At 41.7% G+C, this 14,152-nt stretch overlaps 1 pseudogene; it reads left to right on the top strand.

The window, feature by feature from the left end:
* The first annotated feature begins 11,123 nt into the window (after positions 1 to 11,123).
* On the top strand, positions 11,124 to 13,133 carry LOC132241995 (serine/threonine-protein kinase pim-2-like; annotated as a pseudogene).
* The last annotated feature ends 1,019 nt before the right edge of the window (positions 13,134 to 14,152 follow it).

Genomic DNA, 14,152 nt, shown 5'->3' with positions numbered 1-14,152 from the left:
CTCATACAACTTAACAAAAGGAAGACAAACAATCCAATTAAAAAATGGGCAAAGGACCTAAATAGACACTTCTCCAAAGTGAACATACACATAGCCAAGAGACATATGAAAAAATGCTCAAAGTCACTGGTCATTAGAGAGATGCAAATTAAAACAACAATGAGGTATCACTTTATACCAGTCAGAATGGCTACCATCAACAGATCAATAAATAACAAGTACTGGCGAAGATGTGGAGAAAAGGGAACCCTAGTACATTGTTGGTGGGAATGTATACTGGTGCAGTCATTATGAAAACAATTATGGAGTTTCCTAAAAAAGAAAATAAATATGGACCTGCCATTTGACCCAGTGATCCCACCTCTATAAATATATACTAAGAAATCCAAAATACCAATCATAAAGAATGTATGCACCCCTATGTTCATAGCAGCACAATTTACAATAATAGCTAAGATCTGGAAACAGCCCAAGTGCCCTTCAATAGATGAGTGGATAAAAAAGCTGTGGTACATTTACACCATGGAAAACTATGCAGCAGTAAAAAAAAAAAAAAAGAAAAGAAACTCTTAACCTTTGAGACAGTGTGGAGGGACCTGGAGAGTATTATGCTGAGTGAAATAAGTGAGTCAGAGAAAGATAAGTATCACATGATCTCACTTAGATGTGAAATCTAATGAACAAAATAAACTGATGAACAAAATAGATCCAGAGACATAGAAGCATGAAACAGACTGTGGAATTTCAGAGGGAAGGCGGGGAGGGTGGGTGGGTGGAAAGAGATCAACCAAAGAATTTGTATGCATATATGCATAACCCTTGGGCATAGACAATAGAATGGTGAAAGCCTGGGGCGGGGGGTGGTGGTGGGCTAGAAGAGATCAATAGGGGAAAATGGGGGACATATGTAATACTTTCAACAATAAAGATTTAAAAAAGATAACGGAGCAATGGCTGATTGGGTAGAAATAACTAGCTGTTAACTCATAATTTTAGTTATCACTCAAAGTAAAGTGATCCATGGCAAGGATAGCAATATTGAAAAAAAAATCTCAATGTAATTTATTACATTAATAGAGTAGAAGAAAATAAATCTTTTTAAAAAAATTTTTTTTATTGATTTTTTACAGAGAGGAAGGGAGAGGAATAGAGAGTTAGAAACATCAATCAGCTGCCTCCTTCACACCTCCTACTGGGGATGTGCCTGCAACCTAGGTAACATGCCCTTGACCAAATCAAACCTGGGACCTTTTAGTCCATAGGCCGAACCTTTGTCCACTGAGCTAAACTGGTTAGGGCAGAAAATAAATCTTATAGTTATCTCAAAGTAAGTATGGGTCCACCCCCATATTTACAGGGGGAAAACAATCCCTGTCCTGTTAACAATCCAGGAATACTAGGGAGTTTCCTTAGCTTGATACATATTATAATACAAAAATCTAAAGCAATCATTATATTTACCAAAGAAAATTTCAATGGATCATTTTTACTATCCTGAGCAAAATAAAGGTGCTCACTATCACTCCCAATATTTAACTTGCCATGAAAAGTTCTAGCTGATACCACAATAGAAGAAAAATAAAATGTAAGGATTAGAAGAGGTGAAACTGCCATTATTTGTAAATTATATAACCATCTGCCAAAACAACTGCCACATAATCAACAAACTATTAGAACTACTAATAGCGTTCAGTGTTTATAGGATGCAAGTTTATAGAATACTGTTCTGGTTATTGATTCCTACATATTAAACTATCTTAATATTTAGTAGCTTAAAACAGCAATCATTTTATTAGACCTTACTATTAGTAGCACAGGCTCAGTTGGGCAATTTTTCAGCTCCTCATGGCATTGACTGGGGTCTCTTGGTGGTATTTAACTTAACTCCAATTCCTAATCCCTTGGAGAGGATGACTGAAAGGCTGGGTTCAGCTGGACCCTTCTCCCTCTCTTTATAATGTCAGGGCCTCTCAGTAGGGTCTCTCCATCAGGTAATTGAACTTCTTATATGGTAGCTCAGGGCTCCAAGGATTGCTCCACAGACAGGAAGTGGGAGCTGGTCGAAGTAGTTACAAAGCCTGCAACTATAGGCTTTCCATTCAAAAGGAAGGGGCATAGACTTCCACCTCTTGATGGGAAAACTGCCAAAGAATTTGTGGCCATATTAATCTTTCACAGGGGCTAACAGAAAAGGAGAAGATATATGCACTCTCTAAAATTTATAAGACATTAATAGGTGAAATATACAAAGAACTACTGCAAATCAAGCAAAGGACAGCTACTTCAATTTAAAAAAAATCAACAAAGACTATACATATAAAATGTATAGAAGTGGAAACCAAAAAGCCAAACTGCATACAAATAAATGCTGAAAATCATTAGTAGCTAGAAAAATGCAAATCAAAATAACAATAAGCTATCACTTTAAAACAGGCATTTTCAATATTGCATTATTGACATTTTGGGTCAGATAATTCCTTGTTGTGGGGCTCTTCCGTGCATTGTAAGATGGTTAGCAGCATCCCTGATCTTACCCACTTGTGAGAAATGCTCACCTTACTGGATTCAAATAGCAGACTTGGAGACATGAAGCATGCCAAACACAAGACTTTTTCTTTTTTTAAATATATTTTTATTGATTTCAGAGAGGAAGAGAGAGGGAGAGAGAAACATCAATGATGAGAGAGAATCATTGATTAGCTGCCTCCTGCATGCCCCCCACTGGAGATCGAGCCGGCCACCCAGAATCTAACCGTGACCTCCAGGTTCATAGGTTGCTGCCCAACTACTGAATCACACCGGCTGGAGGAAAACGAGACTTTAATACGGTCTCCAAAGAGTGGGTGTCCAGTTGAACAGGCACAACAGAGCATCAGTCACAGTCCCTCCTCCAGTTCCTCATTGGCTGAGTATGAGGAGGTTAATAGTTTTCCTCATATGTGGCCTAGGCCTTATTTTCTCCTACTGGATTATTTTTTAAAATGGGCTGAGGCCTTTTCTAGTTGTCTCTACTGTCTTTAGTCTAGGTAGATCTTCCTGGAAAATGTGCTACTGGTCACGTACACAGTTCTTTGTTCTTGTACCCTCTTCCCTCCTCCCTATATTCTGTTTGCCCTGGGAAAATTCAGTAACCATTTCCAGTAAAAGTTGACTATGCTGAAGATGGATCACAGAGGCTATTTCCTACACACTGGATCCAAAAGGCATACCACTTGTAACAATCAAATATATCTTTAGACATTGCCAATGGTCTCCTGAGGGACAAAATTGCTCCTGGTTGAGAACCACCACTTTACACACTATCAGTTTGGCAAAAAATAGAAAGGTGGATAATGCTAAGTGTTGGCAGAGATATGGCAACATAGGAAGCCTCAGGCATTGCTGGTGGCTTCATAACAATATACGCCTACTCAGAGCTCAGCAATTCAGAAAATGGGTAATTTGCACAAGTCTAAAAAGGAAGGAGTATAAGGATATTCTATGAAGCCTTGTTTGACTGTGGGGAGTTAGAGGCAAATTACAATATGGTGGAGAACACTCTACCTAACAATACATTTTTTTTTCAGTGCACATAAATAATTCCACAGAGAGACTATACATTAGGCCAGAGAAATTAAATAAGAAAAAGAAAAACAGAAGTAAAACTTTCATATCTTACTTGTAGAAAACTCTAAAGATTCACACAAACTTGGTAGGTAAAAGCTATGGAAAAGGGGGACTGTTGGTGTAACACTAAATAAGTTAGGACAGGTAAACAAAGAGTAACTTTGTGTTTGTAAGCTAGTTTCGAAAGGCCAAATTCTGTAAAGGCCACGTGTTAACATAAAATTTTGTAGTTACATCAATATTGAGTAAATTTGTTGGTATGTCAAATTTTAGTTTTCCAGTTTTACTGGAATGTGAATTCACATTTACAAATGCTGAGGCAGCCTAAGAACCTTAAGTGAGGTTTGAATAGTATTGAGCTCTGTCTTGCTGCAGTTATTGTATCCAAATTCTAGGAAAAACAAATTGATGCTGGAAAAAAAAACACAAAAAACCCCCACACAATTCCATTTACAATAGCATAAAAAAGAATACAATACTTAGGAATAAACCTAATTAAGGAGGAAAAGACTTGTACACGGAGAACTATAAGACATTGCTAATATAAATTAAAGAAGACAAATGAAAAGACATCTATGTTCACAGACTGGAAGACATGTTATTGTAAAGATATCAATACTAGCAAAAGTGATCTACTGATTCAGTGCAAGCCCTATCATCTTAAACAGGAGACACAAATAGAAAAATGCTGGTAAGTTTAGCCATTTTATTGACTTTATTGGGGTTACATTAGTTAATAAAATTGCATAGATTTCAGGTATACAGTCAAGCGGCCAGCTTGGAATACATCATCTGTATATTGCATTGTGTCTCACCACTCCAAGTGAAGTCTTCTTCTATCATCATTTATCCTCCCTATACGGTACCCTCTTCTACCTCCCCCCAACGCCCTTTCCCTCTGGTAGTCACCCATGCTGTTGTCTGCCGGGAGCCGGTCCATCCTTGCTGTTTCAAGGGACCTGGCATATATGGCATACGGTTCTTAATATGTTTGCTCACCTTCTTGGCGCTGTGTTTTAACCAAGGTCACCTCTCTGAGAAAGGTTGTTTCCCCAGGTAGGGATTTCCCCCTGAAGTTAGGGAGGGAATAAAACCTCTTAACTAAGTGCCAGGCGGGTAATTAATCACTTTAACTACGAACAATCATGCTTAAGCTACATAATCTTTACTCCCTGGAATGGAGATAAGAAACGCCCTAACCTTTGGAATAGAGATTGATAGGATTGGAATCAACTGGTATAAATACAGATGTAACAAGACAGCAAGACACAGAACGTAGAAGTCAGAACTCAGAAGACAGAACCTACGCGGAACCTGGAGATGGAGGAGCTTCGCTGGAGAGAACATGGCAAAAGATCCTGGACAGAAACTGGCAACAGAACCTAGAGACAGAACCTAGCGAGAGAACATGGCAAAAGATCCTGGACTGAACCTGACTATAGAACATGGCAAGAGAACCTGACTAGAACCTGGTGACAGAACCTGGCTGGAGAACCTAGCAAGAGAACATGGACACAGAACTTGGCTGGAGATCCTGGCTAGAGATCCTGGCTAGGCTGCTGATCAACTGAACGCTGTCTCCGTGTCATTCCTTCTTCGCCGACTCCATCCACACCTTTGGGGACCCCTGGACCTGCTGGGGTTGGACCCCAGCAGTTGTCTGTGTCCATGACGTTTTTTTCTTTATTTAATCCCTTTATTCTTCTCATCCAGCCCTACAACCCCTTCCACTCTGACAGCTGTCAGTCTGTAACTATGAGTCTGTTTCTATTTTGTTAGTTAATTTTGTTCATTAGATTCCGCATATAAGTGAAATCATATGGTACTTACCTTTCTCTGACTGGATTGTTTCTCTTAGCATAATAATCTCCAAGTCCATCCACACTGTCATAAAAGATAAGATTTCCTTCTTTTTTTTTTTTTTTTTTTTTTTTTTACAGCTGACTAGTATTCCATTGTTTAACTGTACCACGGCTTTTTTATCCACTCATCTATTGATGGGCACTTAGATAGTTTCCAGATCTTGGCTATTGTAAACAACACTGCAATGAACTTAGGGGTGTGTACATTCTTTCCAATTAGTGTTTCAGGTTTCTCTGGATATATTCCCAGAAGCGGAATTGCTGGGTCATAAGGCAGTTCTGTTTTGTGTGTGTGTGTGTTTTGGTTAATCCTCACCAGAGGATATTTTTTTCCATTGATTTTTAGAGAGAGTGGAAAGGAGGAGGAGAGACAGAGAGAGAAAAACATCAATGTGAGAGAGACACATCAATTGGTTGCCTCCCACATGCGCCCCGACCAAGACCAGGGATTGAGCCTGAAACTGGAATCGAACCTGGGACCCTTCAGTCCATAGGCCAATGCTCTAGCCACTGAGCCAAACCAGCTAGGGCTGCCCATTTTTTAATTGAATTGTTTTATTTAATCTTCAACCATGAATATGTTTTTATCAATTTGAGAGAGAGAGAGAGAGAGAGAGAGAGACAGAGACAGAGAGAGAGAGAGAGAGAAACATTGATCTCTGAGAGAAACATTGATCAGTTGCCTCCCCTACTCACCCAACCAGGGATCGAACCTGCAACCTAGGTATCTGCTTTGACCATGAATCGAACCTTCAACCTTTTGGTGTACAGGATGACACTCCAACCAACTAAGCTCCCTGGCCAGGGCTGGATTATTTGTGGGTTGTAATTTTTTTGGTGTTTTTGTAACAGTGAAAAATTGTAACCCACCCCACCATTTTTTTGGACATTGTTTCTGTAAATAAACAGCATGTTTGTATAAGAATCCTAGGAATTAACTTCAAAAGATACAGACTCCAACCATCTGTCGTCCCAGTTCTGGAAGATTTGCTGACCTTCAAATGTAAAACCAGGATGACGTAGGACCAGGATGACAAAGACCAGGATGATGCACACCAGACTGTCACTTGACCGGTTTCGAGGTCCTTATCAGAATGCACAGTGCTGCCTGCACGTAGAGATCTTTCCAACCCTCTCCCCTTGGTTTCTTTGTTCTGCTTTGCATCTCCTTCCTTATAAAAACTTCTGTCTGAGATATTGAAATAGGCTTTGTGACTAGAGTCCCCCATCTCCTCAGGTGACCAGCACTTGAATAAAACCTTCTTCCTTTTTTTATCAGCATCTATCTCATGAGTTTGGTTTTAGTGGAAGCAGGCAGGTGAACTTAGGTTCTGGTTACAAGATGTAGAACTTCTTTAAAAAATTAAGATGTTAACCTCTTATAAGATGAATCATTGGCAAATATGTTTTCCCATTCAGTGGGTTGTCTTTTCATTTTGTTGATGGTTTTCTTGCTGTGCAAAACCTTTTTAGTTGGCTGTAGTCCCATTTGTTTATTTTTTTCCTTTGTTTCCTTTGCCCAAGGTGATACATCAGGAAAAAAAATATTGCTAAAAGAAATGTCCGAGATTTTACCACCTATGTTTTCTTCTAAGATTTTTATGGTTTTGAGTCTAATATTTAAGCTTTTAATCCATTTTTAGTTCATTGTTGTGTATGGTATAAGAAAGTGGTTTATGGTTGTTTTTTGGTTTTTTGTTTTTTGCATATATCTGTCCAATTTTCCCAACACCATTTATTGAATAAATCTTCTTTACCCCATTGTATATTATAGCTTCCTTTGTCGAGTATTAATTGACCACAAAGGTATGGGTTTATTTCTGGGCTCTTTATTCTGTTCCATTGATCTATGTGTCAGTTTTTATGCCAGTGCCATGCTGTTTTGATTACTAGGGCCTTGTAGTATGGTTTGATATTAGGCAGCGTGATTCCTCTATGTTCCTTCTCAAGATTGCTGTGGCTATTTGGGGTCTATTGTGGTTCCATATAAATTTTTGGAATATTTGTTCTAGTTCAGTGAAATATGCCATTGGTATCTTTTTGTTGTTGTTGTTTTAGAAAGGAGAGAGAGAGAGAAACATTGATGAGGGAGAAACATCCATCAGCTGTCTCCCACATGTTCTGCACTGGGGACCAAGCATGTGCCCTGAACAGGAATCAAACTGGTGACTTCTTAGTGCACTGGACGACGTCCAGTCAACTGAGTCACACAGCCCAGGGCACACCATTGGTAACTTGATAGGAATTGCTTTGAATCTGTAGATTGCTTTAGGTAGTATGTACATTTCAATAATGTTAATTCTTCCCATCCATGAACACAATATAGGCTTCCATTTATTTTTAGCTTCTTCAATTTCTTTCTTCAGTGTCTTATAATTTTCCAAGTACAGGTCTTTTACATTCTTGGATAATTTATTCCTAGGTGCTTTTTTTTTAATTCCTAGGTATTTTTTATGCAATTCTAAATTGGATTGTTTTTTAGTTTTCCTTTCTGATAGCCCATTATTTTATACACTAGAGGCCTGGTGCACAAAAATTTGTGCACTCAGTGAGGGTCCCTCAGCCCGGCCTATGCCCATTCACAGTCTAGGACCCCTTAGGGGATGTCCACCTGTCGACTTAGGCCCACTCTCCAGGGGATCAGGCCTAAGCTTGCAGTCAGACATCCTTCTGGCAGCCAGGGAGCCCTCGGGGGATGTCCAACTAAAGGCTTAGGCCCCCAAGAGATCAGGTCTAAACCATTAGTTGGACGTTCTTAGTGCTGCCACGGAGGTGGGAGAGGCTCCTGCCACCACCACTGCACTGGCCAGCTATGAGCCAGCTTCTGGCTGAGTGGCACTCCTCATATGGAAGTGCACTGACCACCAGGGAGCAGCTCCTGCATTGAGCGTCTGCCCCCTGGTGACCAGTACGCATCATAGCAAATGATCATTCTGCCGTTCAGTCAATGTGCATATTAGCCTTTTATTATTATTATATAGGATGTCCCCATTTCCCCCCTTTTGCCCCCTCTATCCAGCTCTTGCCCCCCACTTCTCTCTGGCCATCACCATACTGTGTCCATGGGTTGTGCATATATTTTCTTTGGCTAATCCCTTCTTTAAATTCACTTCTTGCCCTAATCGGTTTGGCTCAGTGGATAGTGCGTAGGCCTGCAGACTCAGGGGTCCCAGGTTCGATTCCGGTCAAGGGCATGTACCTTGGTTGCAGGCACATCCCCAGTAGGGAGTGTGCAGGAGGCAGCTGATCGATGTTTCTCCCTCATCGATGTTTCTAACTCTCTATCCCTCTCCCTTCCTCTCTGTAAAAATATCAATAAAATATATTTTTAAAAAAATTCACTTCTTTAAATTTTTAATTTCAGATAAGTGCTTATAACTGCACTATTATGTATTTTCTATTATATCATTTAGAATTAAGATATTTTTAATTGAACCCTTGTAAATTATAGCACAATTTAATAAATTATGCTAGAAGCAATTAGGAGATTTTTCATGTAATGCAGATACATTTCAATTAATATTTTATTAATTTTTAATTTTTTAATTTTTTAATTTGAAATAATCTCATACATGTAAAAAAAAACTATAAAATACTACAGCATATTATATTTACCCTTCACCCAATTTCTTAGGTGTTAATAATTTAAACATAACCATTATACAACTAACAAAATTTGGAATATATTTTTCTTATAATCTCTTTAATGTTACTTAATCCATGTACTTCGTTTTTGTTACTCTTCACCCAAGGATATTTTTCCATTGAATTTTAGAGAGAGTGAAGGGGAAGGGAGAGACACATTGATTGGTTGCCTCCTGCACATGTGTTGATAGGGACTGGGGATCAAGCCAGCAACTGAGGTACATGCCCTTGACTGGAATCGAACCTGGGACCCTTCAGTCCACGGGCTAATGCTCCTGTGCCCTGAATAGGAATCAAACTGGTGACTTCTTAGTGCACTGGACGACGTCCAGTCAACTGAGTCACACAGCCCAGGGCACACCATTAGTATCTTGATAGCATAACAGGCTGCAGCTTAATTCATTTACTTTTAATCTATATGTGTCTTTATATTTAAAGTGGGTTTTGTTTTTATTCACCCTCATAATCTGCCTTTTAACTGGTGCATTTATGCCACTGACTTTCAGAGTGCTTACTGATAGAGTTACTACCATATCAGGCAGCTTCTGGGGCTTCCGGGGCCAGCCTGCCTTGCCGCCAGGGACCGGATTGGATCCCGGGGCAGCAAGGCAAGCCGGCTTCTGGGGCCGGCCTGGATGGTGGCACGCTGGCGGCTAGCGCTGTCCCACCCTGCCTTCAGTATACAAATTTAGCCGCCATCTTTGTTGGTGGTTAATTTGCATATCATGCTGATTAGCTAATGGGGGGTGTAGTGAAGGTACAGTCAACTACCATGTTTGTATATTATTAGATAGGATTGTTGTATAAAAATGCCACCAGTCGTAACTGGTTTGGCTCAGTGGATAGAGCATTGGCCTGCAGACTAAAGGGTCCTGGGTTCAATTCTGGTCAAGGGCATGTACCTTGGTTGCAGGCTACTGTTTGCAAATATCATCTCCTATCTGGTTAGCTGCCTCTTTGTTTTGTTGTCAGTTTCTTTTGCTATGCAGAAGCTTGTTAGTTTGATAAATTTATTCATTTATTTTTGCCTTTACTTCCCTTGCCTTTGGGGTCAAGTTTATAAAATGTTCTCTATGACCAGTAAAATGCTTATTTATGGGAGAGGGAGAGAGAGAGAGAGAAACATTAATGATGAGAGAGAATCATTGATTGGCTGCCTCCTGCACACCCCCCTCCTGGGGATCAATCCTGCAACCTGAGCATGAGCCCTGACTGGGAATCAACCCGTGACCTCCTGGTTCATAGGTTGATGCTCAACCACTGAGCCATGATGGCCAGGCTTGAAAGGTACATATTTATTGCCATTTTATTCTTTTAACTATGTTCCTCTGGTTTTTTCTCCCCTTCTTTTTCTTAAAGAAGAACCTTTAACATTTTTTATAATACTGGTTTGGTGGTAACAAACTCCTTTAGCTTTTCCTTGTCTGGGAAGCTCTTTATTTCTCCTTCAGTTTTAAATGATAGCCTTGCTGGGCAAAGTAGCCTTGCTTGTAAGTCCTTGGTTTCATCACGTTGAATATTTCATGCCAATCCCTTCTGGCCTGAAATGTTTCTGTTGTGAAATCAGCTGACAGTCCTACGAGAATCCCTTGAAGGTAACTATCTTTCTCTTGCTGCTTTAAAGATGGTCTCTTTGTCTTTCTCCTTTGCCATCTAATTATGATGTGTCTTGGTATGGGCCTCCTTCAGTTCATCTTGTTTGGGACTCTCCGTGTTTCCTTGAGTTGTGTGTCTTTTTCCTTTATCAAGTCAGGAAAGATTTTAGTCATTATTTCTTTAAATAGGTTCTTTATCCCTTGCGCTCTCTCTTCTCCTTCTGGTAACCCTATTATGTAAATGTTGTTATGCTTCATGTTGTCCCAAAGATCCCTTAACACATTGCGGACCAGTAGTTTTATTGCTAGCTTTACCCAGTGGCCAGATAAGTTTCTATTGAACGAGTGCAAAAAACGGTTTACATAAAATGTTAAAGGCACGCTTTAAAGTAAAATACCCGAGTAGCGTTGGGGCTGGCGAGCGCGACGAATCAGAGCATTGCGCCGTCTGTGGGCGCTTCTGGGCCACCGGCTTCTCCGCCTTCCACCCTGGCGTCCCCAAGTCCTGGCTCCCCATCCTCGCTGCCCAGGGCGTCGACGCCCTGCGGGCTCAGCGGGCTCAATCTGCGCAGCGCCTCCTCCATGTTGAGCAAACCTCTTCAGGGGCTCGTGGTGGCCCCCGTGACCTCCACACCGCCGCCAGGAGGCAAGGATCGGGAAGCGTTCGAGGCCAAGTACCAACTTGGCCCCCTGCTGGGAAAGGGGGGCTTTGGCACAGTCTTCGCAGGACATCGCATCACAAACCAGCTCCAGGTGGCCATCAAAGTGATCCCCCGGAATCGCGTGTTGGGCTGGTCCAGCCTGTCAGAATCAGTCACATGCCCACTGGAAGTAGCACTGCTGTGGAAGGTGGGTGCAGGTGGTGGACACCCTGGTGTGATCCGCCTGCTTGACTGATTTGAGACCTCAGAGGGCTTCATGCTGGTCCTTGAGCGGCCTTTGCCTGCCCAGGATCTCTTTGACTACATCACAGAACAGGGCCCGCTGGGTGAAGAACGGAGCTGCTGCCTCTTCACCCAGGTAGTGGCAGCCGTTCGGCACTGCCACGCCCGTGGAGTTGTTCATCCTGACATCAAGGATGAAAACATCCTGATAGACCTCCACCAAGTCTCTATCAAACTCATTGATTTTGGTTCTGGTGCCCTGCTTCATGATGAACCCTGCACTGACTTTGATGGGACAAGGGTATACAGCCCCCTGGAGTGGATCTCTCGTCACCAGTATCATGCTCTCACGGCCACTCTCTGGTCACTGGGTATCCTTCTCTATGACATGGTATGGGGAGACATTCCCTTCGAGAGGGACCAGGAGATTTTGGAGGCTGAGCTCCACTTCCCTGACCATGTATGCCCAGACTGTTGTGCCCTAATCCGCCGGTGCCTGGACCCTAAACCTTCTGCTCGACCCTCACTGGTGGAGATCCTGGTGGATCCCTAGATGCAGAAACCAGCTGAAGATGCACTCCCTGATACCCCTAAAGGAGGTTCTGTCCCTTTGGCCTGGTCCCTGCTGCCCTAGTTGGGCTGTCCCATGGCCATGCCACAGGAATAGGACATCTGTTGATCTGGTTTTACAGGTCATTAAAAAATCCAGTGTTACTAGGGTCAGAGATTGGGGATCAGGGGTCAGAAAACATATGCCAAGTCTGCCCAGTCCCCATCTCAATCCTGTTAAGGAGCCTTCCTCCCAGAATTTACAGTTTCTTATTCTGGAGGGGGGACTTCCTTGCTTCTCATTTTACTAAGTATGTTTATTTGGTTAAAGTTAATTCCATTCTGAGCCCCAGGAATCTGTGTTACAACCCTTAAACTGGCACCTCCTGCCTGCTACACCACACAAACTTAGTTGAAATGCTCTAACTTGGGCAAGGGTGCTTTTGTTGGAATACCCCAGCAGCTCTTATTTTAGTAAAGGGACTGTTTCCTTTAGCTTAGGTTAAGATTCCATGTTCAGTCAAGCTGCTTGCCTACCTCAGCCCAGGGTTGATTATTCTGGGGGAGGTAATGCTCTATTGTTATTCCAGGGCTTTTTTTTTTCTTTTTTTGTCTTGTTTTTTTTGGTGAAGGGACCCTACTCTGTTATTCCAAGTGCTCTTATTCTGGTGAGGAGAAACCCTGCTTCCAAGATTTGGGAAGGAATGGGAGATGGACACCACCAGAGTCCACTAGGATGGGTTGGATGGTTTTTGGGGGGATCAGGTGGGGGAAATAAGTCTTGTTGTTTGTTCTCCTAGGGCCTCCCCCTCCACCTTTTTTGGATTCTTGCTTCCTCCTTCTGAGCCAGGATTGTCCAGTTGCTGAAAGGTAAATACTTATGTATTAGGAGGAAGGGAGCTCCAACTGTGTCATCCTCTCCCTTCTCCACATGCCTGGATTATTTAAAAAGCCATGTGTGGAAACCCACTATTTAATAAACGTAATAGAATCACAAGTGACTGGCCAAAAAAAAAAAAGTAAAATACCCATTGAATTTGAAGTTATTTATTACATGTTCTTACAAACTAATATCGTTTTAAAGCATGATACTTTGTAAAACACTGTGTAATATGAAGTGAGAATTCTCATGATCCGTCCGCAATGTGTTAAACTATCCTCATTTTAAAAATTTTTTTTCTTTTTGTTGCTCTGATTGGATGTTTTCTGCTACTTTGTCTTCCAAATCACTGATTCAATCCTCTGCTTCATCCAATCTAGTGATTACTCCTTTTAGTGTATTCTTCATTTCAGATAATTGCAGTCTTCATTTATGACTAATTCTTTTTTATGGTTTCTATGTTCTTTTTTTGCCTCCATTTCACTTAGCTCTTTTTTTTTTTTTTTTTTTTTTTTCACTTAGCTCTTTTACTGGAGGTGTCTTCTGTTCTTTCATTTGGGGCATTTTTTTGGTCTTCTCTTTTTGGCTGAATCTTTGTGTTTGTTTCTATGTATTACGTAGGTCTGCTATGACTTCCAGTCTTGGTAGGATGGCCTTATGTAGTAGGTATCCTGTGGAGCCCAGTGGCACAGTCTCTGTGATCACCTGAGCTGAGTGCTCCAGGGATTTTCCTTATGTGGGTTATGTGGGCCCTCCTGTTATAACTAAGACATGATTTCAATCGACCTCTTCGTGTGTGAGTTCACCCTCTGGCTGAGGATTGACCTGTGCCTCAATGTATGAGCTGCTGTGCAGGTGCTGACCACATGAAGCAGAATTCACCTCAGCAAGGTCTCCTGCCTGCTGAGATCTACCCTTGAATATGCCACTTGTGAAACTAACTGAATCCTGCTCTGATGTTGTCTGAAGCTGGCCACTGGGTATGATGGTTCTGGGAAGGGCCCTTGGGAGGGGACTCTGGTGCAGGCCAATGTCAGATGCTCCCTTTGACTTGGCCTGGGCAGCCAGTTTGGAGCTACAAAGCAATCCACAGTTTTTGGCTGCCTCTGCTGGGCCTGGTGTGCATGGGAA

Source organism: Myotis daubentonii, chromosome 9 (assembly GCF_963259705.1).
Source record: "Myotis daubentonii chromosome 9, mMyoDau2.1, whole genome shotgun sequence".
Lineage (NCBI taxonomy): Eukaryota > Metazoa > Chordata > Mammalia > Chiroptera > Vespertilionidae > Myotis > Myotis daubentonii.
Note: the sequence above shows the minus strand (reverse complement) of the source record. Positions and strands in the feature narration are given on the sequence as shown.